This window comes from Alosa sapidissima, chromosome 4, assembly GCF_018492685.1.
Source record: "Alosa sapidissima isolate fAloSap1 chromosome 4, fAloSap1.pri, whole genome shotgun sequence".
NCBI lineage: Eukaryota > Metazoa > Chordata > Actinopteri > Clupeiformes > Clupeidae > Alosa > Alosa sapidissima.
Genome location: NC_055960.1, coordinates 34612816 through 34622815, shown reverse-complemented (window position 1 = coordinate 34622815; position 10000 = coordinate 34612816).

Below are 10000 nucleotides of genomic sequence, written 5' to 3'. Positions count from 1 at the left end.
ACACACATACACATTTACACACACAGCAGAAATACAACCCACACACACACAGAGAGCACCCATAGTGGAGCTGGGCAGTGGAGAAAAGGCGTATTGTACGAGGAGGTACAATAAGCAGCGCCGCTCCTATTGAGAGAGCGTTTGGTCCCAGTGTCCATTTCACAGCCGGTCGTCACACTGAGGGCTTTGTGGCGCGAGCACCCGCGCATTGGACACTCCCAGGCTTTGTCACCGTGGTAACAGGGCAGGACAGAGAAGGGGCGCAATCACCGGGTCGTATCCAGTGCACAAGATGGCGTGGGGTGGTCGCCATGGCGACACAGCTGTGCTGCATCACTGGAGACTGGGCACCAGTCGGCCACACTCCCATCTCTCTCTCTGTTACGCACACACACACACACAGATGCACAGACAGACGCACATGCACACACACACACGCACGCACAAACGCACGCACGCACGCACACACAGACACACACACAGACGCACGCACGCACACACGCACGCACGCACGCACGCACACACAGACACACACACACACACACACAGGCGCACACACACACACAGTCCTGCTCTGCAGCGACCTCATGGCATCATTAGCGCCTGTCACCGGCTTACACAGCCACTAGCCACAGCAGCCAGGGAGGAGCTAGGAGTTGCCCACACTAACGTGACAACAGTGACCACACGTGATGCCTCCACACTCTATTACAATAACAAACACCATGGGGACTATTTTCTGCTTTCACAATAAAAGCCTCACAAGAGACTGATCTAACATTGCTCTGCTGCACTGCTCTGATCTAATGTAACTTCACCAGGCCGACACACACACACACACACACACACTTCTGTAATCTAATTTTGCCCAGAGCGACAGCTACCTCCAGCTAGGAGCAGGTTTCTGCGGCTGAGTTGACCTGGATAAAAGAGTAACATGAAACTGTGTGCCCAAATAAACCCCCACCTCTGAGCGGACACACACACACACACACACACACACACACACACACACACACACACACACACACACAGTCTCAAATAAACCCCCACCTCTGAGCGGACACACACACACACACACACACACACACACACACATACACAGTCCTAAATAAACCCCCACCTCTGAGGTGGCGGGGGGACTAGATGTGGATACTAAACACAATAACAACACCCTTCCTTACACACACACACACACACACACACACAGTCCCAAATAAACCCCCACTTCTGAGGTGGCGGGGGGACTAGATGTGGATACTAAACACAATAACAAGACCCTTCCTCACACACACACACACACAGACACACACACTCACACACACACACACACACAAAGTCCCAAATAAACCCCCACCTCTGAGCGGAAGGTGGCAGGGGGACTAGATGTGGATACTAAACATAATAACACCCTTCCTCACACACACACACACACACACACACACACACACACACACACACACAGTCCCAAATAAACTCCCACCTCTGAGCGGAAGGTGGCAGGGGGACTAGATGTAGATACTAAAAACAATAATGACACCCTTCCTCACACACACACACACACAGTCCCAAATAAACTCCCACCTCTGAGCGGAAGGTGGCAGGGGGACTAGATGTGGATACTAAACACAATAACAACACCCTTCCTCTCACACACACACACACAAAGTCACACATGTGTGCACGCACATGCACACATACAGTAGTAAACCTTCAAAGTCTACAGACACAGTGTGTATATAAATAGCCTAATAGACTAATAGCCTAATAGAGTCTTGCTGTAAGCAATCTGGTCTCAAGGTCAAGTGTTCAATACTTACTACAGCATAGAGACACTCCCATGGCTCAAAGTCAAGGGTGTATTGCATACTACCACACACACACAGCTCAAGGTTAAGGGTCATAGATACAGCAGCACACACACTCATGTAAAGTAGCTCAAAGTCAAAGGTGATGCATAATATAATACTCCTGCACATACTCACTCATATAGCTCAAGGTCATGCATACTACCACACACTGACACACACACACACACACACACACACACACACACACACACACACACACACACACACACACACACACACACACACACACACACACACACACACACACACACACACACACACACACACACACACACACACACACACACACACACACACACACACAGCCGTGAGCCCACTGGTTAGCACTCTGGACTTGTAACCGGAGGGTCGCCGGTTCGAGCCCCGACCAGTGGGCCACGGCTGAAGTGCCCTTGAGCAAGGCACCCCTCACTGCTCCCCACACGCTGCTGTTGTAGCAGGCAGCTCACTGCGCCGGGATTAGTGTGTGCTTCACCTCACTGTGTGTTCGCTGTGTGTTTCACTAATTCACGGATTGGGTTAAATGCAGAAACCAAATTTCCCTCATGGGATCAAAAGAGTATATATACTATACTATACTACACACACATATATAGTTCAAGGTCATGCATACTACCACATATGGGCAATGTGTGTTTAGTCTGTCCCTATAGTCTGTGCCATCTATATATGCGAGACACTGTGTGCGTGTGTGTGTGTGTGTGTGTGTGAGAGAGAGAGAGAGAGAGAGAGATAGAGAGAGATAAGAAGCATTTGGCATTGACAGTTGGGAGTATAGTCTGTGTTATTCATCTATAGGAGCCGTGTGTGTGTGTGTGTGCGTGTGGGTGTGTGTGTTCTGTGCTATCTGTTCACAGCTCTGCACCTCAGGAGCATCATCATGCCCAGAAGTGTGAGGACACAACAGGGGCATAAGTGTGCGTGTGTGTGTGTGTGTGTGAGAAAGAGAGAGAGAGAGTATGTTCTCCTCATGCCTAACTTCCTGCTCTCCTCTAAATATAATGTGATAGAGGTGATAAAGGTGATAGAGTGTGAAAGTCACACTTCATACACACACACACAAAAACACAAACACACACACACACACACACACACACACACACACACAAAAGCGCACACACACACACACAAAAGCGCACACACACACACAAAAGCGCACACACACACACACACACACACACACACACACACACACACACACACAGTGAGCAGGAGAGAGCAGGGGGGGATTTAAATAGCTCTCCACACTTTCAATTCCTCTTTGCAGGCACACCCTGTTCCCCTATGGCCAGTGGGGTGTGTGTGTGTGTGTGTGTGTGTGTGGGCCTTGGGCATTTTCCCTTCTTCTAGGGCTGAAAGTGATAGCCAACAGATAAGGGAATACATGGAGTCTTTTGCCTTAACAGTCTTCTCCTTTCAGGAGTAACGGAAGGATAAAGACACGCGCGTGAACACACACACACACACACACACACACACACACACACACACACACACACACACACACACACACACACACCTTGACCATGGTCCTCTATCAGAAAGTTAGATAGAAATGAAGATGAGGGGAAGCCCAATCAATACTATGTATGTATGTGTGTGTGTGTGGTGGTGTGTGTGCGCGTGTGTATTAGGGGTGTAAAGATTAACCGATACGTATCGGTATCCGTTTTTAACGTGTAAGATACGGCTACATCGATACGTTAAGCCCCGTATCGGAAAAAAACTGAAATGAACCGGTCGTTATATTGATTTACTTGTTATGAATCGGTTCACAACCTTTTCTGCTCGCTCAGACTCATTTACGTTCCACGCAGCGCGTTCATCCCACTTCCGGTTTTGAAACTATACGTGGCACGGAATTGTGGGTAATGCAGTTCGTTTTTGGTTACATTCATTGCCCAAAGTTGTCAAATGACCTCATTACCCATACATCTATTGCAATTTAAGCATGTGACAACTTGCACTCAGTCGGCTTTTCTTTTTAGAAATCCAGCACGAAATTAAGCACTTGTAGCATTCCTAAACAGCAACGATAGTCTGTAGAGTAGCCTTACCTTTGATGAAGGGATTTCCTTAATGTTAAATAATAATTTGGCCCTTGCTGCTAAAACGATGCATAAATTATTAGCCAATGATTTTGTTCATATTCACTCAGACTTGTGAATTTTAGGTTTCTGCATTAGGTCTACTGTTACAAAATAAGCCCAGAGAGTTCATTGATTTGTAGGCCTATTTTATTCTTGTAGGCTAGGCCTATATGAGAAAAGGCCAAGAGTGTCTTAAGCACTGTTTTATTTTATTTCGGTATTGTCTTACCTCAACAAGGCTACAGCTCCATGAAAACAATCAGATATAAATCTATAAAATCTGTAAAGTCTATAAAAATGTGCTTTTATGTTGTATTTGGCTGCTGTGTTTGACTGAAATGTAGACTATTCTTTTTTCATTTCAATACAGTATATGAAACAAACCTCAGTTTAGATAATCATATTCACACATTTTTTGCCTAATTGACCATGACTATAGGGGCACATTCATTTTATATAATAATATAATATAATATATTTTTATATAATACTATAATATAATAATATAAAATTAATGTGCACCTTGAGCAAATTATAAAAAATCTTTCAGAATGCTTTCCATTCTTGAACTGCATCGAATTGCATCGAATCGCATCGAATCGTACTGAATCGTTTTTTTTTAAACATGTATCTTTTCTTGTATCGAATCGTGCCCATGTATCTAGATGCGAATCGTATCGTCTTTTACATGAGAGATTCACACCCCTACTAACTGGCATGAACAAAAACACACTTACACCCCCCCTCCCCCCAACCACACACACACATCACATACCATCCTGTAGAGGACCCCACATAGAGGAGTGATCAACGGAGGAAAGATGGAGGATTGTCAGGTGGAGGAGGGATAGAAAGATGGAGGATTGTCAGGTGGAGGAGGGATAGAAAGATGGAGGATTGTCAGGTGGAGGAGGGATAGAAAGATGGAGGATTGTCAGGTGGAGGAGGGATAGAAAGGGAAAGATGGTGGCGTGCACATCAGCCTCTGTAGACACTGCTGAACTCTCACACTTGTCCACTATGATCTTTAACCCCCATCAGCTGTGAACAACTCATCTCTCATCACTTGGCATGAGGTCACTTTTCCCAGAAAAGCCTCATATCATATCTCACACACACACACACACACACACACACACACACACACACACACACACACACACGCACACGCACACGCACACGCACACACTCAACTAATCCTTCTCAAAAAATACAGTAAACCCTGCCATGGTATAGGGGCAGTAAAAGTGAATGTAAAATACCTTTGTTACTGGTGTCCCACGCAACAGGCATGGACAGTATGAGTCCACCTAGCAAAGGTCAAGGCGGCATGACTGTACTGTTTGGACTCTGTGAACCACAGATGACCATATGATACACATGAGCCCTATTAGATGACAACTCAAGTAGCGCCTCTACAATGGGGTCATTGATGCTTTTGGACAACTCACCCCTGACTTCTGAGTGTGTGTGTGTGTGTGTGTGTGTGTGTGTGTGTGTGTGCAGATAGTAACTGGTGAATGTTCTTGATGAGCTGTGCAGTGCTATTCTGTGGTTTCTGTTTCATTTAAGTAACCTCATGATGAAACTTCCCCCTGAACACTTCAGTCATGAGGGCCCAGATCATCAGCACTGGGGGAGCAGCCTCTACAGGACTGCACACACACACACTCTCCCACCACACACACACAGGCACACACACACACACACACACACACACACACACACACACACACACACACACACACACGTATAAACACACACACACACACACACACACACACACACACACACTTACGTATGCACGCACACCCACACACACACTCTCTCTCACCACACACACACACACACACACTAGAGCAAAGGTTCTTTAGAACAGTCGATAAGCATCTGTGTTTAAATCGGCATATGTCTGTTAAGTGTCCCAACCACCCCCCCCCCCTCCCCACACACACACACACACACACACACACACACACAAACATTCTCTCACTCACACTTAAACACAGACACACACACACACTCAGAAATCAAAACCTGCACACACACACACACACACACACACACACACACACACACACACACACACACACACACACACACACACATTCAGGAAGAGTCCCAGACAATAGTAAACAGCTGGCCTAGATCTAGCAGCTTCACACCAGGAGAGCATGCACAGTCAGGCGGGAACAGACAGGGCTGTGGCCAATCAAGAGAGGTGTGGAACAGGGCTGTAGCCAATCAGACAGCAGGGGAATAGGGCTGTAGCCAATCATAAGATGTTATAGCCAATGGAGAGACTGTTGACAGCCTCTGCTGTTTGGCATCAGTGGACTGGCCTGTGACCTAAAGATCCCTTTGCTTGGGAAACAAGATACAATAACGTCAACAACTAGTGTGTGTGTGTGTGTGTGTGTGTGTTTCTGTCTGAGGGAACTGATATGGCCCGAGACGATAAGGTGACCACAGTGGGTTTACCAAACACCCGCCCCCTACTGGTCTGTCCTGTAACTGCGTGATCCAGCCACATGCATGTGCTCTGAGCCTCCTTTGGGTGCAAAGTCTGCTTACCCCATCTTGCCCCCATCCTGCCATAGGGGCAGCAGAGGCAGATTTGGGGCAACTTCAGGTCCCCTCCATCTAAGCTAATAGTGCATTCCAACAAACACCAACATCAACAAACGCCAACAAACACAAACAGTTGGGTCAGTTTGCTCCATCAGTCTGCATATGTTGAATGGAGTTGTTTCTAAAGTCAGTCCTTTACTCTCTGGGCTGAGGGGAGCTGGAAGTCGGTTTTCTGAACATTCTAAAGAATGCTACTGTATTAACTAGCTGCCAACTGTAGAATGTTGGGGTTTGTTTTTGGAAGTTGGTTTTCTGAACATTCTAAAGACTCCTATCAACTAGCTGCCAACTTTAGAATGTTGGGGTTTGTTTTTTGGAAGTTGGTTTTCTGAACATTCTAAAGACTCCTATCAACTAGCTGCCAACTTTAGAATGTTGGGGTTTGTTTTTTGGAAGTTGGTTTTCTGAACATTCTAAAGACTCCTATCAACTAGCTGCCCACTTTAGAATGTTGGGGTTTGTTTTTTGCCGTTTGTTGGGGCAATGTGCAAGCACCTTCTTGCCCTCAGTGACTCAACTCGTCTCCTCCTGGGCAGCAGGGCACAAAAGAGGGCATCAAAGTGCCTATCACAGAGGGCATTCAACACTGTTTTACAACAATGCCTCCAGCTATAATAAGGGCAGTTACTACAGGGCCCAACAGACCAACACTGGATCTGGCACAGGGAGCAACTTTCTTACACTGAATCATATCTCAGGCCTTTGCTAAGCAGTGACTTCTCTCTCCCTCCATCTCTCTCTCTCCCTCTTTCCCTCTGTCTCTTTCTGTGCCTCTCCCTCAGTGGACAGGCCTCGCTGTAGAAGACATACTCTCAGCAGACGTGTGTATTTATCTCTTTTCTCTCCCTCTCTCTGTATATCTCTCTGCGTGGACAGGTTTAGCTGAGGAAGTCCTGCGTATTCTCAGTAGACATGTGTGCGTATGTATCTCCTTCTGTCCCAGGGGAGTGAGCTAGCGTGCTAGCAAGTGAGAGCGGTGGCAACACAGTTACCTCTTTGTGTAGAAAGTGCTGAGAGAGATGTGGGCGTCCTCTCCTCTTCGCTCTCTACATGGCCGAGCTCCCGCGCGGGGGGGGGAGGGGGTGGTGGTGGCTGGGGTGGGGTGGGTAGAGGGCACAGGCTGCAGGAGACACAAATAGAGAGAGGACACCATCACTGTCACCATCCATCACTGGCCACAGAGGCAGCCAAAAGACCAGCAGACCGCAGCAAACTCACATTGCTCTGGAGCCACCATTATAACAACACCTTCACTCTGGAGTCGCCATTATAACAACACCATTATAACAACACCTTCACTCTGGAGTCACCATTGCAACAACACCATTATAACAACACCTTCACTCTGGAGTCACCATTATAACAACACCATTATAACAACACCTTCACTCTGGAGTCACCATTATAACAACACCATTATAACAACACCTTCACTCTGGAGTCGCCATTATAACAACACCATTATAACAACACCTTCACTCTGGAGTCGCCATTATAACAACACCATTATAACAACACCTTCACTCTGGAGTCACCATTACAACAACACCATTATAACAACAACTTCACTCTGGAGTCACCATTATAACAACACCATTATAACAACACCATTATATATATACCATTACAACAACACCATTACAACAACATTATATACCATTACAACAACACCATTATAACAACACCTTCACTCTGGAGTCACCGTTATAACAACACCTTCACTCTGGAGTCACCATTACAACAACACCTTTATAACAACACCTTCACTCTGGAGTCACCGTTATAACAACACCTTCACTCTGGAGTCACCATTACAAAAACACCTTTATAACAACACCTTCACTCTGGAGCCACCATTATAACAACACCTTCACTCTGGAGTCACCATTATAACAACACCATTATCTGGAGTCACCATTATAACAACACCATTATCTGGAGTCACCATTATAACAACAGCTCAGGGTTTCCCGCAGCACTTTGCAGTCAAGGTGGCCACCTTGGATAAGAAGAAACGTGTCATGAATCGAAAAGATTTTATAATCTTTACATATGTGATATGCCTCCGAAATTTCAGAGCTAGTGAGCGGAGCTGAGCAGTGCAAATATATCGCTCCTCGTTCTCAAGAATCAGTCAAATCGCGAACAGCCACAGCTCCGTTTAATTGTCAGGTGTGATGAAATGTGTTCATATTCCACTTTTTATGTCATAAACGTTGCAGGCCTATGGAAAGGTTTAGTGGTAGGGTTGTCCAATGATCAAGTTGTTGCTTCAATTTGTGTTTTAATTTATGCGACGCACCGATGCTGGGTTCATCCGTTTGGGGCAAGTTTAAAATATTTAGCCGACTGCGTGATTTGTCATTTTCGTTCTTTTGGCAATTAATCCCGACTGATCCCTGTAGTTAACATTGCCAAGCTTGTTTGTTGTTGCACTATCAGTGTTGCAGTCTTTTAAAATAAATGTTCTGAGTGAAATATATTGCCGTTGCTCTTAGTTCTTTGGGACCGGGGAGCTAAATTGACCTGACGCGAATTTGACCGGAAAAGCGGCCGAGTAAACAGCCACCTGCTCTCAGCACAGTGTTGACTTGCGCCTCTAATCGGACGCACAAGACTGACAATAGACGGTCCATGCCCATCCGTGCCTACGCGTATGCTTTCTAAATTATTTAGCTAACTCCATCCCTATCAACGAACTTAGGCTATATGGCCAATATCTTTGAAATGTAACGGTCTTGGTTTTATTAGTGGGCCTCAGACTCGTGGTGTGAGCGGCATGGGAGCGGAACAGAGCGGCCACTCCGGCCTCTAAATTAAAAAGCGCTCCGCGCTCAAATTCCATCCATATTACACAAAACTATAAAATGATCTAAACTTCATTCACTCTCGTTGTATAGATCAGGACAGACTTGCGGAACAGGCTGCAGGTCAACAGTCTGACAGCCTGCATGAAGATAAGCATTAAATGGTCCAATAGTAAAACAGTGCAATTACCAAAGGGCCCTTGAAATTATCTTTTTAAAGCCAAGGAGGATGGCTTGTAACAATGCTAGTTGTCAGCTCTGCCATAAGTAGTGACTGATCACATTTGCACATTTTGTTGTTTTGCACTTTCTTTTGCACTTGTTCTATAGTTTGTAATAGTCTATATATAATCTAATAGTCTAATTGTTAACTGTTATTTTGAGAAGCTGGTTATTTATTTATAATGTAGTGTTTAATAAATAATTGTTAAATATACAGAGTCTGTAGAGTCTGTAGTGTATCACACAAACAAGACGCCAACACCCACACCCCCCCACCGACGGCAACCGATACAAGAACCCCCCCCCCCCCCCCCCCCCCCGATGGCAACTGATACCAGACCCCCTCCCCGGGACCTACGACCTACCACCTTGACTAACA